The sequence below is a fragment of the Chiloscyllium punctatum genome, chromosome 30, assembly GCF_047496795.1.
Source record: "Chiloscyllium punctatum isolate Juve2018m chromosome 30, sChiPun1.3, whole genome shotgun sequence".
Taxonomy (NCBI): Eukaryota; Metazoa; Chordata; class Chondrichthyes; order Orectolobiformes; family Hemiscylliidae; genus Chiloscyllium; species Chiloscyllium punctatum.
Genome location: NC_092768.1, coordinates 39,223,223 through 39,247,028, shown reverse-complemented (window position 1 = coordinate 39,247,028; position 23,806 = coordinate 39,223,223).

Here is a 23,806-nt window from a genome sequence, read left to right as displayed (position 1 = left end):
GTTGAGCAAGAGTTGGTGGAGTAGATCAAATACAAATGCGGCGTGAGTTTCAGGGTGTGAGTCATGTAGAGAGCCCAGTGTGGGCTTTAGTGGAGCGAGTCATGTACAGAGAGCCCAGTGTGGGGGTTAATGGGGTGGGTCATGGACAGAGAGCCCAGTGTGGGGGTTAATGGGGTGGGTCATGTACAGGGAACCCAGTGTGGGGGTTAATGGGGTGGGTCATGTACAGAGAGTCCAGTGTGGGGGTTAATGGGGTGGGTCATGTAGAGAGAGCCCAGTGTGGGGGTTAATGGGGTGGGTCATGTAGAGAGAGCCCAGTGTGGGGGTGAATGGGGTGGGTCATGTACAGAGAGCCCAGTGTGGGGGTTAATGGGGTGGGTCATGTAGAGAGAGCCCAGTGTGGGGGTGAATGGGGTGGGTCATGTACAGAGAGTCCAGTGTGGGGGTTAATGGGGTGGGTCATGTAGAGAGAGCCCAGTGTGGGGGTTAATGGGGTGGGTCATGTAGAGAGAGCCCAGTGTGGGGGTGAATGGGGTGGGTCATGTACAGAGAGCCCAGTGTGGGGGGGGGGTTAATGGGGTGGGTCATGTACAGAGAGTCCAGTGTGGGGGTTAATGGGGTGGGTCATGTACAGAGAGTCCAGTGTGGGGGTTAATGGGGTGGGTCATGTAGAGAGAGCCCAGTGTGGGGGTGAATGGGGTGGGTCATGTACAGAGAGTCCAGTGTGGGGGTTAATGGGGTGGGTCATGTGCAGAGAGCCCAGTGTGGGGGTTAATGGGGTGGGTCATGTACAGAGAGCCCAGTGTGGGGGTTAATGGGGTGGGTCATGTACAGAGAGCCCAGTGTGGGGGTTAATGGGGTGGGTCATGTACAGGGAACCCAGTGTGGGGGTTAATGGGGTGGGTCATGTACAGAGAGCCCAGTGTGGGGGGGTTAATGGGGTGGGTCATGAACAGAGAGCCCAGTGTGGGGGTTAATGGGGTGGGTCATGTACAGGGAACCCAGTGTGGGGGTTAATGGGGTGGGTCATGTACAGAGAGCCCAGTGTGGGGGGGTTAATGGGGTGGGTCATGTACAGAGAGCCCAGTGTGGGGGTTAATGGGGTGGGTCATGTACAGAGACCCCAGTGTGGGGGGGTTAATGGGGTGGGTCATGAACAGAGAGCCCAGTGTGGGGGTTAATGGGGTGGGTCATGTACAGGGAACCCAGTGTGGGGGTTAATGGGGTGGGTCATGTACAGAGACCCCAGTGTGGGGGGGTTAATGGGGTGGGTCATGTACAGAGAGCCCAGTGTGGGGGGGTTAATGGGGTGGGTCATGTACAGAGAGCCCAGTGTGGGGGTTAATGGGGTGGGTCATGTACAGAGAGTCCAGTGTGGGGGTTAATGGGATGGGTCATGTACAGTGAGCCCAGTGTGGGGGGGTTAATGGGATGGGTCATGTACAGTGAGCCCAGTGTGGGGGGGTTAATGGGATGGGTCATGTACAGTGAGCCCAGTGTGGGGGTTAATGGGATGGGTCATGTACAGAGAGCCCAGTGTGGGGGTTAATGGGGTGGGTCATGTACAGTGAGCCCAGTGTGGGGAGGTTAATGGGGTGGGTCATGTACAGTGAGCCCAGTGTGGGGAGGTTAATGGGGTGGGTCATGTACAGTGAGCCCAGTGTGGGGGGGTTAATGGGATGGGTCATGTACAGTGAGCCCAGTGTGGGGGGGTTAATGGGATGGGTCATGTACAGGGAGCCCAGTGTGGGGGAGTTAATGGGGTGGGTCATGTACAGAGAGCCCAGTGTGGGGGAGTTAATGGGGTGGGTCATGTACAGTGAGCCCAGTGTGGGGGTTAATGGAGTGGGACGTGTACAGGGAGCCCAGTGTGGGGGAGTTAATGGGATGGGTCATGTACAGAGAGCCCAGTGTGGGGGTTAATGGGGTGGGTCATGTACAGTGAGCCCAGTGTGGGGGGGTTAATGGGGTGGGTCATGTACAGAGAGCCCAGTGTGGGGGTTAATGGGGTGGGTCATGTACAGAGAGCCCAGTGTGGGGGAGTTAATGGGATGGGTCATGTACAGTGAGCCCAGTGTGGGGGTTAATGGGGTGGGTCATGTACAGTGAGCCCAGTGTGGGGGTTAATGGGGTGGGTCATGTACAGTGAGCCCAGTGTGGGGGTTAATGGGGTGGGTCATGTACAGGGAGCCCAGTATAGGGGGGGGGGGGGTTAATGGGGTGGGTCATGTACAGTGAGCCCAGTGTGGGGGTTAATGGGGTGGGTCATGTACAGAGAGCCCAGTATAGGGGGGGGGGGTTAATGGGGTGGGTCATGTACAGTGAGCCCAGTGTGGGGGTTAATGGGGTGGGTCATGTACAGAGAGCCCAGTGTGGGGGTTAATGGGATGGGTCATGTACAGGGAACCCAGTATAGGGGGGGGGGGGGGGGTTAATGGGGTGGGTCATGTACAGTGAGCCCAGTGTGGGGGGGTTAATGGGATGGGTCATGTACAGGGAGCCCAGTGTGGGGGTTAATGGGGTGGGTCATGTACAGTGAGCCCAGTGTGGGGGTTAATGGGGTGGGTCATGTACAGAGAGCCCAGTATAGGGGGGGGGGGGTTAATGGGATGAGTCATGTGCAGTGAGCCCAGTGTTGGGGTTAATGGGGTGGGTCATGTACAGTGAGCCCAGTGTGGGGGTTAATGGGGTGGGTCATGTACAGAGAGCCCAGTGTGGGGGTTAATGGGGTGGGTCATGTACAGTGAGCCCAGTGTGGGGGGGTTAATGGGGTGGGTCATGTACAGGGAACCCAGTGTGGGGGTTAATGGGGTGGGTCATGTACAGTGAGCCCAGTGTGGGGGGGTTAATGGGGTGGGTCATGTACAGTGAGCCCAGTGTGGGGGGGTTAATGGGGTGGGTCATGTACAGGGAGCCCAGTGTGGGGGTTAATGGGATGGGTCATGTACAGTGAGCCCAGTGTGGGGGGGTTAATGGGGTGGGTCATGTACAGTGAGCCCAGTGTGGGGGGGTTAATGGGATGGGTCATGTACAGTGAGCCCAGTGTGGGGGTTCATGGGATGGGTCATGTACAGTGAGCCCAGTGTGGGGGTTAATGGGGTGGGTCATGTACACTGAGCCCAGTGTGGGGGTTAATGGGGTGGGTCATGTACAGAGAGTCCAGTGTAGGGGAGTTAATGGGATGGGTCATGTACAGTGAGCCCAGTGTGGGGGGGTTAATGGGATGGGTCATGTACAGTGAGCCCAGTGTGGGGGGGTTAATGGGATGGGTCATGTACAGTGAGCCCAGTGTGGGGGGGTTAATGGGATGGGTCATGTACAGAGAGCCCAGTGTGGGGGGGTTAATGGGATGGGTCATGTATAGGGAGATCAGTGTGGGGGTTAATGGGGTGGGTCATGTATAGGGAGATCAGTGTGGGGGTTAATGGGGTGGGTCATGTACAGAGAGCCCAGTGTGGGGGTTAATGGGGTGGGTCATGTACAGAGAGCCCAGTGTGGGGGTTAATGGGGTGGGTCATGTACAGAGAGCCCAGTGTGGGGGTTAATGGGGTGGGTCATGTAGAGAGAGCCCAGTGTGGGGGTTAATGGGATGGGTCATGTACAGTGAGCCCAGTGTGGGGGGGTTAATGGGGTGGGTCATGTACAGGGAGCCCAGTGTGGGGGGGTTAATGGGATGGGTCATGTACAGTGAGCCCAGTGTGGGGGAGTTAATGGGGTGGGTCATGTACAGTGAGCCCAGTGTGGGGGGGTTAATGGGGTGGGTCATGTACAGTGAGCCCAGTGTGGGGGGGTTAATGGGGTGGGTCATGTACAGTGCGCCCAGTGTGGGGGGGTTAATGGGATGAGTCATGCACAGTGAGCCCAGTGTGGGGGTTAATGGGGTGGGTCATGTACAGGGAACCCAGTGTGGGGGTTAATGGGGTGGGTCATGTACAGTGAGCCCAGTGTGGGGGTTAATGGGGAGGGTCATGTACAGGGAGCCCAGTGTGGGGGAGTTAATGGGATGGGTCATGTACAGGGAACCCAGTGTGGGGGTTAATGGGGTGGGTCATGTACAGTGAGCCCAGTGTGGGGGGGTTAATGGGATGAGTCATGTACAGTGAGCCCAGTGTGGGGGTTAATGGGGTGGGTCATGTACAGTGAGCCCAGTGTGGGGGGGTTAATGGGATGAGTCATGTACAGTGAGCCCAGTGTGGGGGTTAATGGGATGGGTCATGTACAGTGAGCCCAGTGTGGGGGTTAATGGGGTGGGTCATGTACAGAGAGCCCAGTGGGGGGGTTAATGGGATGGGTCATGTACAGGGAACCCAGTGTGGGGGTTAATGGGATGGGTCATGTACAGGGAACCCAGTGTGGGGGAGTTAATGGGATGGGTCATGTACAGGGAACCCAGTGTGGGGGTTAATGGGGTGGGTCATGTACAGGGAGCCCAGTGTGGGGGAGTTAATGGGATGGGTCATGTACAGGGAACCCAGTGTGGGGGTTAATGGGGTGGGTCATGTACAGTGAGCCCAGTGTGGGGGGGTTAATGGGATGAGTCATGTACAGTGAGCCCAGTGTGGGGGTTAATGGGGTGGGTCATGTACAGTGAGCCCAGTGTGGGGGGGTTAATGGGATGAGTCATGTACAGTGAGCCCAGTGTGGGGGTTAATGGGATGGGTCATGTACAGTGAGCCCAGTGTGGGGGTTAATGGGGTGGGTCATGTACAGAGAGCCCAGTGGGGGGGTTAATGGGATGGGTCATGTACAGGGAACCCAGTGTGGGGGTTAATGGGATGGGTCATGTACAGGGAACCCAGTGTGGGGGGGTTAATGGGGTGGGTCATGTACAGTGAGCCCAGTGTGGGGGGGGGGGGGTTAATGGGATGAGTCATGTACAGAGAGCCCAGTGTGGGGGGGGGGGGGGGAGTTAATGGGATGAGTCATGTACAGTGAGCCCAGTGTGGGGGGGGGGGGTTAATGGGATGAGTCATGTACAGTGAGCCCAGTGTGGGGGGGTTAATGGGATGGGTCATGTACAGTGAGCCCAGTGTGGGGGGGGTTAATGGGATGAGTCATGTACAGTGAGCCCAGTGTGGGGGAGTTAATGGGATGAGTCATGTACAGAGGGCCCAGTGTGGGGGGGGGGGGGGGGGGGTTAATGGGATGGGTCATGTACAGTGAGCCCAGTGTGGGGGAGTTAATGGGGTGGGTCATGTACAGAGAGCCCAGTGTGGGGGAGTTAATGGGATGGGTCATGTACAGTGAGCCCAGTGTGGGGGTTAATGGAGTGAGAGCTGAGTTAATTCAGGTATCCTCATCCCACCAAAAACAGTTATGTCAGAACATAACACTTCATATTCCACATTGTCCTCCTGAGAACGGACCCCCTTCACTCTCCTCCTGTGAGAGTGATGCTTCCCCTTCCCTCCTTCCCCTCACTCTCCTGTTCAGGTGACTTTCTTACTTCATTCATCTCTTGTTACTGTGATCCATCTTTCCTCAACCTCCACTATTGTCTGTACTTCTCGTCTCCTTGTTTAAAGAAGGGTGTTAATTCATTGAAGGCAATTCAGAGGACCTTTGCTGGATTAAATGTGCAAGGTGTCTTTTGAGGAAAGATTGGACAGACTGGGCTTGTTTCTACTGGAATTTATAAGAGTGAGGGCTGGTTTAATTGAAGTGTGTAATATCCTGAATGGTCTTGACAAAATGCAAAGATGTTTTCTCCCTAGTCTAAAACTAGGGAGCATTGATGTTGTTAAAGTGGAACAGTAGCTCAGTGGTTAGGCTGCCTCACAGTGCCTGGCACTCTGTGTGGAGTTTGCACATTTTCCCTGTGTTTGTGTGGGTTTTTCTCACAGGGCTCTGTTTTCCTCCCACAGCCCAAAGATGTGCAGGTTAGGTAGCTAGGCCTCGCTAAATCACCCATAGTGTGTAGGCGAGGTGGATTAGACAGGGGAAATACAGGGATGCGTTGGGTCTGGGTGGAACACTCTTTAGAGGATGGATGTAGACTTGATGGGCTGAGTGGCCTGCTTCCATACTACAGGGATTGTATTTGGGGTCACTGTTTTTGGACAGAGTTGTGCAACTTTTGCATTCTCAACCTCACACCGCACTGAACAAGAGGAGATTGAATTCTTTTAAGACAAATATATGTAGATCCTTGCAGGGAATCAAAAGGTTATCAAGAATAAATGGGAACACAGAATTCAGAACACCTAAAAACCTGCAATAGAGTTAACAAATGGTGAAGTTGGTTTGAGTCAGACAGCACAGAAACAGACCGTTTGGTCCAAGTTTCCCAAACTAACCTAGTCCCACTTACCTGCAGTGCTCTAATTCTGCTCCGATATTGTGTGTTCATCCATTGTTTGCCAGCTCACTTAACCTGTCTTGATGGTTTTGTAACCTCTCCATCACCACTCCACAACTGTTTGACATGAGTAACCAGTTCGATTGAGAACCACCAAACTATTACCTGGAGGAGGAACGTCTCATAATCCGCCTTGGGACCCAACAACCATGTGGGATCAATGTGGATTTCAACAGCTTCCTCGTCTCAAAGAGATGTTTAGAATTGTGCAAGCTTTGTCAAGATTTAAAGAGAAGGATATGGAAGTATTTGCCATATCGTTTGAGAAGATAGCAACACAAATGTAATAAAAATTAACAGGTATAGCACAGGAGATATATACGTCCCCAATGGGGCAATACGATGAGATAAAAAGACCTACTCTGAGCTAATATGAGTTGGACCTGAACTAGAGAGTTAGTTAATTAATTAATATATAATTATACATATTATTCATTTATTTTATAATGTATAATAATAAATTAATTAATAAATAAAACAGTTAACAGAGAATAAGAGAGAGTTCAGAAGAACAAGGAGGGGACATGAGCAGTCTTTAGCAGGTAGAATAAAAGCGAACCCTAAAGATTTCTATCGATATGTGAGGAATAAAAGGATGACTAGTGTTGGAATAAGCCCTGTCATAGACTGAAGTGGGAAGTTGTATGTGGATCTGTGGAGATCGGAGAGGTGCTGAATGCATATTTCTCATCTGTTTTCACTCAGGAAAAAGAGAATATTGTAGAGGAGAAGACTGAGATAATGGCTATTAGAGTTGAAAAGATTGAGGTTAATATGGAGGAGATGTTATCAATTCTGAAAGGTGTGAAAGTAGATAAGTTCCCTGGGCTGGATGGGATTTTTCTGAGAATTCTCTGGGACGCTAGGGAGGAGAAGGCTGAGCTTTCAGCCTTGATCTTTGAGTCATTATTGTCTCCAGGTTTAGTACCAGAGGACTGGACGATTCCAAATGTTGTGCCCTTGTTCAAGAGGGCAGTAGAGATAACCCAGGTAATTAAAGACCAGTGAGCCTCACGTCTGTTGTAGGAAAATGTTTGGAAATGATTTTTAGAGTTAGGATTTATAATCATCTAACAAGTAACAATTTGATTGGAAATAGTCAACATAGATTCGTCAAGGGCAGGTCGTGTCTCAGAAATCTCATTGAGTTTTTTCGAAGGTGAGCAAGCATGTAGATGAGGGTAAGGCAGTTGACGTGGTGTACATGGACTTCAGTAAAGTCTTTTATAAGGTTCCACACTGTAGGCGATTGGAGAAAATGCAGAGGCTTGGGATTGAAGGTAGTTCAGCAATTTGGATTAGAAACTGGCTTTCTGTAAGAAGACAAGGAGTGATGGTTGATGGAAAATGTTCAGCCTGGAGTCCGGTTATTAGTGGTGTGACATAAGGATCTGTTTTGGGACTATTGCTGTTTGTCATTTTTATTAAAGGCTTGTACACAGCCATAGGTGGATGGGTTAGTAAGTTTGCAGATGACACTAAAGTGGGTGAGTAGTGGACAGTGTGGAAGAATGTTGCAGGGAGTCTTGGATAAACTGCAGAATTGGGTTGAAAGGTGGTAAATGGAGTACAATGCAGATAAATGTGAGATGATTCACTTTGGGAATAATAACAGGAAGGCAGAGTACTGGGTCAATGGAAAGATTCTTGGTAGTGTTGATGTGCAGAAGGGCCTTGGTGTCCATGTACATAGATCACCTGAAAGTTGCCACCCAGGTTGATAGTGCTGTTAATAAGGTATACGGTATGTTAGGTTTTATTGGCAGAGGGATTGAGCTCTGGAGTCATAATGTCATGCTGCAACAATACAAAATGCTAGTGCGGCCACACTTGGAATATTGTCTACAGTTCTGGTCGCCCCTTTAGAGGAAGTAGTGGGCGGCACGGTGGCACAGTGGTTAGCACTGCTGCCTCACAGCGCTGGAGACCCGGGTTCAATTCCCGCCTCAGGCGACTGACTGTGTGGAGTTTGCACATTCTTCCCGTGTCTGCGTGGGTTTCCTCCGGGTGCTCCGGTTTCCTCCCACAGTCCAAAGATGTGCAGGTTAGGTGAATTGGCCAAGCTAAATTGCCCATAGTGTTAGGTAAGGGGTAGATGTAGATGTAGATGTAGATGTAGATGTAGATGTAGATGTAGGGGTATGGGTGGGTACGCTTCGGCGGGGCGGTGTGGACTTGTTGGGCCGAAGGGCCTGTTTCCACACTGTAAGTAATCTAATCTAGAGGAATTGGAAAAGGTGCAGAGGAGATTTACCAGGATGTTGCCTGGACTGGTGCAAAGGTCTTATGAGGAAAGTCTGAGGGACTTAGGTCTGTCCTCATTGGAGAGAAGAAGGCTAAAAAAAATTTAATAGAGACAAACAAGGTGATCAGAGGATTAGATCGGCTGGACAGTGATAGTCTTTTTTCCTAGAATGATGATGTCAGCTTGTTCGAAGGGACATAGCTGCAAACTGAGGGGTGATAGATTTAAGAAAATGTCAGAGGTAGGTTCTTTACTCAGAGAGTGAGAATGCCCTGCCTACCAATGTCGTTAACTCAGCCACATTAGGGGCATTTAAACAGTCCTTAGATAAGCATTCAGATGATGATGGGATAGTGTAGGGGGATGGGCTTAGATTAGATCACAGGTCGGCACAACATTGAGGGCCAAAGGGCTTGTTCTGTACTGTATTATTCTATGCTCTGTGTTCTATTACCAAGCAGATGAAAGATATTGAGGAATGTAGCGTTGAGGCAAAGATCTGATCAATTATGATTCTGTGGAATATAGATTAGATTGGAAGGGTCAAGTGGCCATCTCTTGTTCCTTGTTTATATATTCATATGTTCCAATGAAAGCACAAATATACATCAATACATATAATCTGATAGGCATCTTAGATTAACGGCTGAACACTGACATAAATTGGGATGTGAAAATGAAGTGTACATGATATTTGAGGAAAGATGGATGAAAATGATAGCATTATCACAACAAAGAGCAATGACCAAAGCTTATGAATCCAGTGCGTAGAAGTGATTTGTGTCATGATGTGTGTGATAAAGGAAAGAAGCCCCTTATGGGAGTGATGTACAGGCCCCATAATGGAGAGAAAAGGAAGAAATAATGAGAACTTGTTAAAAAGGGTGTGGCAATGGAGCCAGGCATCACTGAAAAAAATCCAATAGATTGCAGATCAGTCATTGGGTTTATCAGCCATCCCAGAACCGACTGTAGCAGAAGGTGAAGTGAGTTATCCTCACTTACAGGATGGCCTCCAAAACACAAGATCTTACACTGGCATTGCGGATCTTTGACACATCATGAAGTTATCAAAGTTATAATGTGTATATCCAGTCAGAATGATCAGAATAGTTCTAAATTGTGCAATCAAGTAAATAAATAATGACTGATCCAACAGAATCTAGATGAGGAGCTTAAAAAATATTTTGGGGGTAGTTTTCTTCGGCCGTCACATTCTGCAGCCTACCAGAGATCAGGCTGGATCTCTTAATCTGTGAAGGATTAATACATGGCCTTGTAGAGACCACAGCACTCCCTAGTAGTAGTGATCAGAATATAATCGAATTTGCAATCAGTGCTGTCAATTATATACAGGTGACAAAGTGCAAAATGTCCTTTTACAGGAAAACAAAACTCGCATGAATTGCCAATGGAATCATCTCGATGTATCACATTGATAACACCTAAGAACTGAAGCGTTAGGATGGTCACTTTGTATCTCTCATTGGTTTTCATTAATGGGGATGATTAACTTGAACAGTCTGCAGTCAGCTTGGTGAGGTCATAGCCATTTGTAAGACTGAAAGCTGCATAGAAGCTGTGAGTCTCAGAGCAGTGAGGCTATTAGGAAACACCAGTGTTTGTAATGTTTATACCATCTTGAAAGAATATAATGAGGCCCCATGCTTGAAGCCAGGAGCCACAGTTTTGGGACCTGAAAGAAGTGTTGGAGGCATACTTAGCAAAAAGCTAATGGTAGGATTTCCATGAATATCTTATACCATGGGAAATGCTGAAATGCTGAGGAAAATTAAAGTGAATTCCAGAGAACATTAACTTTTAGTTTAGACTTCCAGCAGCCACAGTATTTTACAATTTTTAAAATCAGTTTGTGATTCACCTACTTTGTTACGTGATGCAAAAATTCTTTACACTTTGTAATTCTTAAACTGAAAATGATCAACTGCAGCAAAGTAAACCTTTGTTTATGGAGTTACTGTAAACATTGGAGACATTGAACGACCACTCCTTGTTTTATTGGGATCATACCAGTAATAAGTTTCAGTGTTGTAAGTCTGTGTTAATTATTTACTTGATTGCACAACTTAGTACTATTCTGATCATTCTGACTGTATATACACATTATAACTTTGATAACTTCATGACGTGTCAAAGATCCGCAATGCCAGTGGAAGATCGTGTGTTTTGGAAGCCATCCTGTAAGTGAGGATAACTCACTTCACCTTCTGCTACAGTCGGTTCTGGGATGGCTGATAAACCCAATGACTGATCTGCAGACTCTTCCACACATGTTATAGGCAGCAGATGGGGAGTTGGATGATCAATAAAACATTGAAGGCAATTCAGAGGACCTTTGCTGGATTAAATCAATTAAATCAGCACCTCTCTGATCTCCACAGATCCACATACAACTTCCCACTTCAGTCTATGACAGGGCTTATTCCAACACTAGTCATCCTTTTATTCCTCACATATCGATAGAAATCTTTAGGGTTCGCTTTTATTCTACCTGCTAAAGACTGCTCATGTCCCCTCCTTGGTCTTCTGAACTCTCTCTTATTCTCTGTTCACTGTTTTATTTATTAATTAATTTATTATTATACATTATAAAATAAATGAATAATATGTATAATTATATATTAATTAATTAACTAACTCTCTCGTTCAGGTCCAACTCATGTTAGCTCAGAGTAGGTCTTTTTATCTCATCGTATTGCCCCATTGGGGACGTATATATCTCCTGTGCTATACCTGTTTTTTTAAATTACATTTGTGTTGCTACCTTCTCAAATGACATGGCAAATACTTCCGTATCCTTCTCTTCAAATTTTGACAAAGCTTGCACAATTCTAAACATCTCCTGACTGAACCATGAGTTCTGATGATAAATCTCCTCTTCCATGTTTTCCCAAACCTTTGATTTAACTTGCACAAGCCGCACCATTCTCACTCTTTTGTTTTCTCCCTTCTTTCACTTTTCACTCCCTTTCTTTCTTTTCTTCTGCCCTTTGGAATTTTACTTTCTGAAGTTCAATGTAGAATTCCATGTCGAAGTTTCTCATTTCTGGTTACCTGAACTGCAACTCAAGATTCACTCATGCATCCTGTATACCACCTGTAACTTTGGCTCTGCTATTGTCATTAGCCCAATCAGTTTTGTTATTAAATCTATAATGTCCACTTTCTTAGCTTACTCTGGCAACTGTATATATAGTCTGCTGGCCAGGTCTGCTTGTTTAGCTTGCGTTGTACCCTACACCTATACCAGAGAAATTGTGACACTTTCAAAACCTCTTCAACAATTTCCAGTGCCATCTTACATAAGTAGAAACCAGATTTTTGATTACCACCCTAAAAGCAAAGTCCACTTTCAGACCTACATTGCCTGCATTTCAAGAACCTAGCCTCAAGTCCCAAATTAGGTTCCAGCACAGAGACAGACAGCTGACCTAAATTAGCCTTTCTACCACTTTATTTGCAACACTGTAAAGTGAAGATATCAAAGACCCTCAAAATTCACACAAAAGACAGATAGACAAACAAACAGATAAAGGCTAAACAAAAGAAATAACAAACCTGGTCAGGTTCCTCGAATGGTTTCCACAATACTTTGCTCCACAAGCGTAGGTGATGGTTTCTTGGGTGATTTTTCTGAAGATTTTGTTCAGGGTCACTTTTACAGTTCCTTCAGATAAAGGCAGCAATCCTTAGAATGGCCATAATATGACAGAAATTACTCTGCAGTTTGAGAGAGAAAAGGTGGAATCAGATGTAACACTATTACAGTTGAATAAAGACAACTACAGAGGCATGAGGGAGAAACATCTGAAAGTGGATAAATCACCTGGATCCATTGAGCTCCACCCAAGAGTTATATAGTCATAGAGTCTTAGAGATGTACAGCATGTCCAACTTGGTAAAAACAATGACTGCAGATGCTGGAAACCAGATTCTGAATTAGTGGTCCTGGAAGAGTACAGCAGTTCAGGCAGCATCCGAGAAGCTGTGCTCTTCCAGCACCACTAATCCAGCATGCCCAATTTATCCATGCTGACCAGATATCCTAACTTAATCCAGTCCCATTTGGCCCACATCCCTCTAAACCCTTCCTATTCATATACCCATCCAGATGCCTTTTAAATGTTGTAACTGTACCAGCCTCCACCACTTCCTCTGGCCTCTCATTCCACACACACACACACCACCCTTTGCATGAAAAAGATTTCACTTGGGTCCCTTTTATATCTTTCCCCTCTCACCCTAAACTTATGCCTTCTCATTAAGGACTCCCCCACCCCAGGGAAAAGACTTTGTCTATTTACCCTTCCCATGCCCGTCATGATTTTACGAACCTCTGTAAGGTCACCCCTCAGTCTCCAACACAAAGGAAAACAGCCCCAGCCTATTCAGTTCTGATGGAAATAGCTGTCGAGATACTTTACTCGTGATCTTTCGGACATCACTGGAGTCAGGGAGACTCCCAGAGGACTGGAAAATCACTAATGTAACCCCCCTGTTTAAGAAGGAAACAAGGCAAAAGATAGGAAATGATAGGCTAATTAACCTGACCTCAATGATTGGCAAGATTTTGGAGAAAATTGTGAAGGATGAGATTTCTGAATATTTGGAAGTGCGTGGTAAAATAGAGTATAGTCAGTACATTTTCAAAAAGAGGAGGTCATGCCTGACAAATGTGTTAGAAATCTGTGAGGAGGTGACAGGCAGGTTAGACCAAGGAGAGCTAATGGATGGTATCTATCTGGACTTCAAGCAGGCCTTTGACAAGGTGCCACACAGGAGGCTACTGAGTAAGATGAAGGACCATGGCAGTCCAGGCAAGATACTAGCATGGACAGAAGCGTGGCTGTCTGACCGAAGGCAAGAGTGGGGATGAAAGGTTCCTTCTCAGGATGGCAGCTGGTGACTAGTAGTGTTCCACAAGAGTCAGTGTTGGGACGACAGCTTTTCACTTTATACATTAATGATCTGGATAAAGGAACTAAGGACATTCTGGCTAAGTTTGCAGATGATACAAAGATATGTTGAGGGACGGGTAACATTGAGGAGGCAGGAAGGCTGCAGAACAATTTAGACAAGTTAGCAGAATGGGCAAAGAAGCAGCAGATAAAACACAACATGGGAAAGTGTGAGGACATGCACTCTGTTAGGAAGAATTCTTGAATTGGGGAGCAAATTCAGAAATCTGGAGTGCAAAGGGAACTGTAATCTACTCCAGAATTCTCTTAAGGCAAAATACAGTTTGAGAGGGTAGTTAGCAAGGAAAATACAATGTTGACCTTCTTTTCAAGAGCACAAGAAAAATAAGAATGTTCTTCTGAGGCTTTATCAGGCTCTGACCAGACCACATTCCAAATATTGTGAGCAATTCTTGGCCCCATATCTCAGGAAGGATGTACTGGCCCTGGACCGGATCCAGGGGAGGTTCACAAAAGTGATCCCAGAAATGAAAGGCTGAGCAAATGAGGAATGTTTGAGGACTCTGGGTTTATGCTCGATGGAATGTAGAAGGATAAGGTGGGGATCTGATTGAAACTTGCAGAAGATTGAACGGGCTGGACAGGGTGGACATTGGGACAATGTTTCCATTGGCAAGAGAGAGTAGGACCCAAGGCCACTGCCTTAGAGTAAAAGGAAGACCCTTTATAATGGAGATGAGGGGAAATGTCTTTAGACAGAGAATGATGAATCTATGGAATTCATTGCCATAGAAGGCCAGGTCAATAAGTATATGTAAAATAGAGATAGGTAGGTTCTCCATTGCCAAGGTGATTAAAGGTTACAGTGAGAAAGCAGGAAAAAGGAGTTGCAAATCTGTTAGCCGTGATTGAATGGTGGAACAGACTCCAAGGGCATGATGGTATAATTTCTGCTCCTCTGTCCTATTCTCTTAGAATGTAGGTTTATAATCTCTGAGCATCTAAGAGCTGCTAATGGGGGTTAGGTGGGGAGCTCTTCAAATTTTCATGTGGTGTTATCAACAGCCCAGATTCCTTCTCACAGAAAACGCAGTCCAAAATTTAATTCAAACTCTGACCACTCCCTGCCAGACTGACCATCTCCTCCAAGAGATCCCAGTTAGCTTTTATCATCAGTCAAGTGCCTGAGCATAATATTCTTCCAGACTTGCTGGAACCAATTCCTATGTACAGAACATGTTAATAGCTAACTTCTGATGTCTCTTTAAGCATCATATTAATCCAAAGTATCTGCAAAAAGCTTTAGATCAAGACCAAACTGAATTAAATTCCATGCCTTGCCTGATGAATAAAAAGAAGCTTGTTTGATCTGTTTTCCCAAGTAATACAAAGTTTTTCCCACTGTAAGATAACAAGAAATACTAGCAGTAATAGACTGTTTATCCCCCTGAATCTGCTCCACCATTCAATTGGATTATGCTTGATCTGACTTTCCTCACTTTCCTGCTCTTGCTCATAACCCTTGGCTCCCCGACTGATCAAATATTTCTCAAACTCAGCATTAAACATACACAAGAACCTTGCTCCCACATCTTCCCATGGCAAAGAAGGTTCAAACACTCACAACCATCTGAGAAAAGAAATTCCCCCTCATCTCGGTTTTAAATTGCCAGCCCTATATGCTGAGACTATGCCCCCTGGTCCTGAATGGAAACATCCTCTCAGCATTTACTCTCTCAAGCCCCTTCAGAAGCCTATATCTTTCAATGAGATCACCTCCCATTCTTCCTAAGTCCAGTGAGTAGAGTACCAACCTGTTCAATCTTTGCTCAGAAGACAATCAGTCCAACACCAGCGATCATCACAGTCAACCTCCTCTGAACTGCCTCCAAAGAAATTATACCTTTCCTTAAATAAGGGTGCCAAGACAGTTCACAGTGCACCAGATGTGGTCTCACTAGCACATTGTTCAGCTACAGTAACATTTTGCAACTCTTTTCCTTCAATCCCTTTGAAAAATGGACAACTTTCCATTCACCTCCCTGATTATCTGATTGTGTGCCAGCTTTCCATGTTTCATGTACAATATCACTCAGTGCTGCAGCTTTCTGTAGATTCTGTACATTTCAATAATACTGTACATTTGTTCTCCCTTCCAAAATGCACAACTTTGCTTCTTCCTACATTACAATTCATTTGCCAAAGTAGTAGCAGAACATTTGGGAAAAAAACATTATCTAATCAAGCAGAATCAGCATGGCTACATGAAAGAGAGATCAAGTCTGACTAATGGATTTGTTTTTCGAAGAAGTCTCCAGCAGAGTGGAAATCAGTGGTTGTGTTGCATTTGGAGAACTCAGCAAGGTACCTCACGAAAGGTTAAATTGTAAGATAAGACTCCAAAGTGTTGGAGGTCGTTTGCACGGACAATGAATTGGCTCACAGGCAGGAAACAGCAAGTGAGAGTAAAAGGGTTTTATTTAGGTTGATGCAAAATACCTATTTAGCTCTTCTGCCATTTCCTTATTCCCCAAAACTGTCACAATCAGTTCACATTGCTGCTAGAGAGCATCAGTGGTGGAGTGAGTGGATGCTTGTGAATGTGGTGCCAATCAAAGGGACTGCTTTGTCCTGAACAGTCATAATGTGTGGCACTGGAAAAGCACAGCAGGTCAGGCAGCATCCGAGCAGCAGGACAGTCGACAATTCGGGCATCAGCCTTTCATCAGACATTCCTGCAGGACGTCTGCCTGAAACATTGACTCTCCTGCTCCTTGGATGCTGCCTGACAGGCTGCGCTTTTCCAGCAATACACGTTTCGACTCTGATCTCCAGCATCTGCAGTTCTCACTTTCTCCGAGTTTCTGGTCAAGAGTAACAATCAAAGCTGCTGATTGTGGAAGATTCAGTGATGGTAGCACAACTGAATATCAAGGGGCAGTGGTTAGACGGTCTCTGATTGGAAGTGGTCATTACCTGGTATTTGTGTGGCACGTAGGTTACTTGCCACTTGTCAGCCCAAGCCTGGATATTATACAGATCTTGTTGCATTTGAGCATGGACTGCAATGTCAGGGAGTCATGAATGGTGCTGAACATTGTGCAATCATTGACGAACATTCCCACTTTTGACCTAATGATAGAGGGAAGGTCAATGCTGAAGCAGCTGAAGATGGTTGGGCATGGAACACTAGCCTGAGGAGCTTCTGCAGGGATGTCCTGGAGCTGTGATGACTGACCTCCGACAAGAACATCTTACTATGTGCCAGCTATGTCTCCAAACAGGGGAGAGTTTGCTCTTGATGCCCATTGATTGCAGTTTTGCTCGGGCTCCTTGATGCCACACTCGATCAAACATGGCCTTGATGTGATGGTCTATCATTCCCACCTCCCTTCTGGAATTCAGCTCTTTTGTCCTTGTTTGTACTAAGTCTGTAATGAGGTCAGGAGCTGAGTGGACCTGGTGCAACCCAAACTAGCTGATACAGAGCAGGGTATTGCTGAGCAGATGCTGCTGGACAGCATTGTTGACGACACATTCCATCACTTTATTGATGAACAAGAATGGACTAACGGGGTAGTAATTGGTTGGGTTGGATTTCTCCTGCTTTTCATGTACAAGACATACCTGGGCAACTTTTCACATAGTCGGGTAGTAATCAAAGCTGTAACTGTACTGGAAGAGCTTGGCTAAGGACTTCAGGAACAAGTCTTCAGTACTATTGCCGGAAAGTTGCCAGGGCCCATAGCCTTTGTTGTATACTCTGCCTTCAGCTGTTTCTTGATCTCATGGAGAGGAACTGAATTGGCTAAGGACCTGACGTTGGGGACCACCGGAGGAGATAGAGATAGATCATCCAAACTACACGTCTGGCTGAAGATTGTTGTGAATGTTTCAGTTTGATCTTTTGCACTGATGTGCTGAACTCTTTCATCATTGAAGATGGAGATATTTGAGGAACCTCCTCAAATGAGTTGTTTAATAGTCCACCAGCAGTGACAACTGAATGTGGCAGGACCACACAGCAGTTGGTTGTGAGATCGTTTAGCTCTCTCAATCACTTGTGCTTATATGATTTGGCATGGAAGTAGTCCTGTTTGGTAGCTTCACCAGATTGACACCTCATCTTCAGGTCGGCCTACTGCTGCTCGTGGCATGCCCACCTGCACTGTCCATTGAACCCAGGTTAATCCCCTGGCTTGGTGGTAATGGTCCACAGGCAGGTTGGTAAGGATGGGGTCAAGTGTATTTTTCCCTCTTGTTGGTTCCCTCACCACCTGCTACAGACCCAGTCTAACAGCTATGTCCTTTACTAGGTAACCAGCTCAGTCTGAAGTGCTGCTGCTGAGCCACTCTTGGCTCATCAGCTGAGGGAGGATACTACATAGTAATCAGCAGGTGGTTTCCTTGTCTGTGTTTCAGGTGAAGCCATGAGGCTTCATGGGATCTGGAATCAATGTTAAGGATTCCAAAGGCAACTCCCTCTGGACTGTATTCCACGACCTCTGCTGGGTCAGTCCTGCCAGTGGGGCAGGACATGGTGATAGTAGTATCTGGGACATTATCAGTTATGATTCCATGAGCCTGGCTGTTGCTTGACTAGTCTTGAGTGGCTTTAGTTCATTGTGACTGGTAAAACTCGGCCATTCCAGAGGGATGTTGAGAGTCAAATATATTGTTGGGAGTCACACGTTGGCCAGACTAGATGAGCAAGGCAGATTTCCTTCCCCGAAGGTTATGAGTGAGCCAGATGGGTTTTTCCAACAATCAACCATGCTTTTATCATCTTCAGTAGGTTCTTAATTCCAAATATTTTTATTGATTTCAAATTCCACCATCTGCAATGGTGGGATTCAAACCTGAGCCTCCAGAACATTGGCTCAGTTTCTGGATTAATGATTAAGTGATAATACCACTAGGTCATTATCTCCATTCATGTTTAATCCACTTTTAATTAAAGAAAATCAGCTCGGTAAATAGAACGTTGGCCTTTATCTCAAGAGGGTTCCAAAAGAAAGTGGGGAAATTATATTTCTGTTATTCAGAGCCTTGGGCAGATTGCATCAGCAACATTACATTTAGTCTGACACATCAGATCTCAGATCAAAGAGACTGGCCACCAAGGAGAGGGGAGCAGTGTAGATCCAGCAGAAATATCCCACAGATTCAAGGTTTGAATTATAAAGGCCTTCAGGATTTAATATCATGTACAACAATTTTAGGGTGCGAACACTTTCTCCCATTTCCTTCCTCCAGTCCCCGTGCACCAGGCCTTGTCATCATCCAGGCTGCTTACATCATTGTCCAACCCATTGGCGCCAACAAACAGCCCCCAGTCAGCAGTTCTTTCTTTCTCCCCTTCTCATTATTTCCCATTCCTTATCGGCCCAACTGCTTTTCTCAGACTCAGGGTTTCATCTCCACCTATCGTTTACTCCTTTACCTCAGCTGCCCCCACCCACCTTCAGCCGAAATACTACGTTTTCCTCACTACACCCTGTTCTGAAGATGGGACACCAGACCTGAAATGTTTGTTCTGCTTTCTCTTCACAAATGCTGCCAAACATACTGAGTTTCTTCAAATGTTTCTGCTTTTGACTATAATATTAGGACTGGCTACCTCACTTCCTTTTTAGTTTGCTCCTGGAATGTGGTTGTCATGGAATCATAGAGCTGTATGGCACAGAAAATAATCCTTTGGCTCACTTTGACTGAAACAGACACAAATAACCAACGAGGTAAAAACAATGACTACAGATGCTGGAAACCAGATTCTGGATTAGTGGTGCTGGAAGAGCACAGCAGTTCGGGCAGCATCCGAGGAGCTTCGGGCAAAAGCCCTTCATCAGGAATAAAGGCAGTGAGCCTGAAGCGTGGAGAGATAAGCTAGAGGAGGGTGGGGGTGGGGAGAGAGTAGCATAGAGTACAATAGGTGAGTGGGGGAGGGGATGAAGGTGATAGGTCAGGGAGGAGAGGGTGGAGTGGATAGGTGGAAAAGGAGATAGGCAGGTCGGACAAGTCCGGACAAGTCATGGGGACAGTTACTGAGCTGGAAGTTTAGAACGAGGGTGAGGTGGGGGGAGGGGAAATGAGGAAACTGTTGAAGTCCACATTGATGCCCTGGGGTTGAAGTGTTCTGAGGCGGAAGATGAGGCGTTCTTCCTCCAGGCGTTTGGTGGTGAGGGAGCGGCGGTGAAGGAGGCCCAGGACCTCCATGTCCTCGGCAGAGTGGGAGGGGGAGTTGAAATGTTGGGCCACGGGGCGGTGTGGTTGATTGGTGCGGGTGTCCTGGAGATGTTCCCTAAAGCGCTTTGCTAGGAGGCGTCCAGTCTCCCCAATGTAGAGGAGCAACGGATACAACCAACTACCTATTCTAATCCCGTTACCAGCACTTGACCCCGAGCCTTGTCTGCCTTGACCCCGAGCCTTGTCTGCCTTGACCCCGAGCCTTGTCTGCCTTGACATCACAAATGCACGTCTATATAGTTGTTCATTGTTATGAGTGTTTCTATCTGCCATTTCAGGCAGTGAGTTTCAGATTCCCCTCACCCTCTCAGTGAAAACATCTTTCTTCACATCTTTTCTAAACCTCCCACCCCATGCCTGGTTATTGATCCCTACAATGGGAAATGTTTCTGTCTGTCTACCCTATTGATGCCCCTCAAAATTTTATATATCTCAATCATCTCCTGCTCATCCACTCCAAACAAAACAAATTCAATCTGTCCAATCTGTCTTCATAACTAAAACTCTCTCGACCCGATCCCATTCTGGTAAATCTCGCTTGCAGCCTCTGCAGGGTAATGTGGGTTCCAGTACTGCTGTGGTTGAACCTGTGATTCCCTGATGACCTTTAGGGAGGGAAACTGCTATCCATACCTGGTCTGGCCTACATGTGACTCCTGACCCACAGCAATGTGGCTGACTCTAAATGACCACTGGACAATTTCAAATGGTCAATAAACGCTGGCCTAGTCATCAATGTCGTCTTCCTGTGAATGATGATAAATAAACCCAACTTTTGAAATAGATCCAGTTTACTTTTCCAGTTCTTAAACTCTGTGCCTTGGCTAATAAAGTCTGGTATCCCATATGCCTTCTTAATCACTATCTATCTATGCTGACACATTAAGGGACCAGTGTACCGGGACATGAGGCTCCCTCTGATCCTTGCTGTTTCCCGGGGTCCTACTGCTCATCACGTGTTCCCTTGTCTTGTTTATCCTTCCCAGGTACAACACATTCATCCGGATTGAATTCCACTTGCCACTGACCAGCCCATCTGTACCCTCCTGTAACCTAAAGCTATCCTCCTCACTGTTTACTACCCCACCAATCTTTGTATTGTCTGTGACCAAACTGATCAACTGTTCTACATTCAAGTCTCAATCAATTATATAAACCACAAACTGCAAGTGTGATGGGTTGGCCTGGCATTGATCTGAATGCAAGGACTGATCCCATGCAAGGACTGCACAAAACACTACATCGGACAAACAGGAAGACAGTTAACGATCCGCATCCATGAACACCAACTAGCCACGAAACGACACAACCAGCTATCCTTAGAAGCCACACACACAGACGACAAGCAACATGAATTCGACTGGGACAACACTACTATTATAGGACAAGCCAAACAGAGAACAGCCAGGGAATTCCTAGAGGCATGGCACTCATCCACAGATTCAATCAATAAGCACATCGACCTGGACCCAATATACCGACCACTGCAGTGGACAGCTGGAACTGACAACCGGAAGTGGCAGATTCAAACCACTATAAATGCCGGAGGAAAGATCACAGAAGCACTTCACAGGAGGCTCCCAAGCAGTGAGGATGTCACCTAGACAGGGGACGAAACGTCTGCAACACAAATTCCCAGCTCGGCGAACAGAACCACAACATTGATCTGAATTGCCTAGTGGGCAGTTAAAAGTCACCCACATTGTGAATGGAGTGTAAATGGAGTCACTTGGTGGCAGGAACAGCTCGTTTCCTTCTCTGAAGGGAATTAATCAATGAAATGGGTTTTTCTGACAATCGACAATGGTTTCAGAGTCATCATTATACACATAATGTCAAATTTTTTTATTGATTTCAACTTCTACCTTTGTCACAGTTGGATTCAAACTGAGGTCCCCAGAGCACTATATGGTCTCTGGTATTATTATAGTCTGATGATAATCCCACAACATCTCCTCCAGTCGTCCCCAGCATTACAGATATCAATCTTCAGTCAATTCAATTCATTCCATGCAATGGCAAGGAACAGTTGGAAGCCCTGGATACTCCAAAGGCTCTCAGTCCTGACAACATTTTGCTAATTGTGCTGAAGACCTGTGTTCCAGAACTACTGGCATTTACCCCAAAACATGGAAAATTGCCGAGGTATCTCCTGTACAGAAAAGCGGGAGAAATCCAACCTGGCCGATTACGCCCTCTCCCCATCAGTCTACTCTCAATCACCAGTGAAGTAACAGAAGGTGTGAGAACAAGCAGCACCTGCTCAGCAATACCCAGTTTAGGTTCCACCAGGGCCACTCAGCTCCTGCCCTTATACAGCCTTGGGCCAAACTTGGACAAAAAAAGCTGAAATCCAAAAGGTGAGGTGAGGTGAGAGTGACCGTCCTTGAACATCGAGGCTGCATTCCAATGATTGATGCATCAGGGAGCCCTGGCAAAACTGGAATCAATGGGTACTGGGGAAAAATCTCCACTGACTAGAGTCATACCTGGCTCAGAGGAAGATGGTTGGGGCTGTTAGAGGTCAGTCATCTCAGCTTCAGGTCATCTCTGTTGGAGTTCCTCGAGGGACTGTCCACGGCCCAGCCATCTCCAGCTGACCTTCTCTCCATCATATTAGAAATGTGATGGTCACTGATGATTACACAATGTTCATTACTGTTCGTCAGTCCTCAGATACTGAAACAGTCCCCATTCAAATGGAACAAAGGGGTGGATGATATCCAGGCCTGGGCTGACAAGTGGTAACATGTGCACCCCACAAATGCCAGGCAATAGAGGACAATCTGATCACCCCCTCTCAAAATGTAATGGTGTTACCGTCACTGAATCCCCCACTGTCAGCATCTTTGGGGTTACCATTGGCCAGAAACTGAACTGGACTCACCACCTGCAGGTCAGAGGCCAGGAGTACTGAGGCGAGTAACTCACTTCCTAACATCCCAAAGCCTGTTCACTATCTACATGGCACAAGTCAGGAGTGTGCTGGAATACCCCACTCTTGCCTGGATGGGTGCAGCTCCAACAACACTCAAGGAGCTTGACACCATCCAGGAGGAAGCAGTGCACTCACTCCCTCCACCATCCCCTGCTAACTCGCAGCAGTTTGAACTATCGACATGATGCACTGCAGAAATTCACCAAACCTCCTTCAACAGTGCATTCCAAACCCACAGCCACATCCACTGAGAAGGACAAGAGCAATAGACACTTGAGAGCATCACCAGCTGCAAGTTCCCCTCCAAGCCACTCACTATCCTGACTTGGAAAGATATTGCCAATCCTTCACTGTGTCAAATCCTGGAACCGCCTCCGGAATGGCATTGTGGGTAAATGAACAGCATGTGGACTACATCGGTTCAAGAAAGTAGCTCACCATCACCAGCTCAAAGGCAACCAGGGACAGGCAATAAATGTTGGCCAACCAACGATCGCTACATCCAGGGAATGAATTCAAACAAAAGGACCAGGTTAGTGATAGACCGGGTGTGTCCCAGGTTACTGACCCAGGTTAGCGATAGACCGGGTATGTCCCAGGTTACTGACCCAGGTTAGCGATGGACTGAGTGTGTCCCAGGTTACTGTCAGAATTCAGATGACACCAGGTTAGAGTCCAATCGGTTCATTCAAATCACTGGTGTTTGGAGCATCAGCCCTTTGTCAGGTGAAGTGAGAGGGAAGCACAGGAAACAGAATTTATGGGCAGGGAGACCAAGGGCAGAGAGATCAAAACATCATCCAAATGGGGTGAGTGCCCTGAGGGTGAGAATTCCAGAATGTTCCCCCAGTGACAGTGATGGAACAGTGATATATTTCCAAATCAGGATGGTGAATGGCTTGTATATGTATATACTGTATATCTGCTCCCCATCTCCTTCCTGATGGAAGTGGCCGTGGGTTTGGAAGGTGCTGTCTGAGGATCTTTGGGGAATTTCTGCAGAGTATCTTGTAGATGGTACACACGCTGCTCCTGAGCATTGGTGGTGGAGGGAGTGGATGTGGTGTCAGTTGTCCCAC